The sequence below is a fragment of the Cyprinodon variegatus genome, unplaced genomic scaffold (assembly GCF_000732505.1).
Source record: "Cyprinodon variegatus isolate N-32 unplaced genomic scaffold, C_variegatus-1.0 Scaffold13, whole genome shotgun sequence".
Lineage (NCBI taxonomy): Eukaryota > Metazoa > Chordata > Actinopteri > Cyprinodontiformes > Cyprinodontidae > Cyprinodon > Cyprinodon variegatus.
In genome coordinates this window covers 899757-900991 of record NW_015150466.1, presented here as the reverse complement: position 1 = coordinate 900991, position 1235 = coordinate 899757, and positions in this window count along the sequence as shown.

Here is a 1235-nt window from a genome sequence, read left to right as displayed (position 1 = left end):
CCACAACTCCAGCAGACAGGTTGATACATACAGAAATAACATGTTAGATGCAACTTTTACCACAATTCTTGGCTTGAATCATATAATTTCAGCGTTTATTTTCCTCAGCTAAGCACTTTTTCTATCTTGCACAATCTGTTTTGCTACAGAGTCTTTGACAAACTCCTGACAGATTATTGCTTTACATGCAGAGAGAGTCTTTGACCATCATCTTCTTCATTAATGAGGTTAAATTGTGCAAACTAGCGGCATAAGTTACAGTTTAGACTTTTGGTTATTAGCTGCATCACAGGCTCACATAAGACCAATGTTGCTCATGTTTATTGTGCAACCTTCATATGTGTTGCAACATCATCTGGTGTTATTGCAGAACAGACAGTTCCTTTCAAGCGCCACTTTTAGGAGCCTCGGCCAATAAACGGAAGCCATGAAATTAATAAAACGGCGTTTATAATGTATGAGAGATAAACAAGCAGCAAGACTAACCTCAACCTCAACTGTGGACTCATCATTATTAACAGCTACAGTGAGAAAGCAGGAGTTTGGTCGAACTTTAAAAAGTTCAGCATCCAGATTTAAAATGCTATTTTTAATCCCCTTTTAAACTGTTTATCACCGATTAACAATTTTAACCGTGTGATGGTCACATGGTCAGCAACCCCACACATTTTCCCTTTAAGCTTTAAAACACGGTAGGAAAAAAGTATCGGTTTGTTTATTTTTATTTTGACAATATTAGAAAACATTAGTTCCAATTATAGCGTGCATATTTGGTTAACTTTTGTATATTTAATTTTGTCAAATGTTTAATGTTGTTTGTGCTTCCTTTTCTGGTCTCTGGCACACTCCTCATTGCCTGACTGATTGATTGGTTGATTGATTGATTGATTGGTTGATTGATTTATTGATTGACTGATTGATTGATTGGTTGATTGATTGGTCGATTGGTTGATTGATTGGGTCGTACCATCTGGAGTTCCACTATAGGGGAAGACCATAGAGTTCACATTTTTATCTGCTGCATAATCTTTTCATTGTTTTCTTTTTGTGATTTGCTAATTTTGTTAATTTTATTTAGTAATTTGTTATCTACGTTTAATCCTTAAGCTAACTGTTTAGTAGGGGTGTGCATTGGCACTGCCCTCACGATTCGATTCGATTACGATTCACCAGGTAACGATTCGATTCAATTGGATTCTACGATGCATTGCGATGCATCAAAATCCCATTGACTT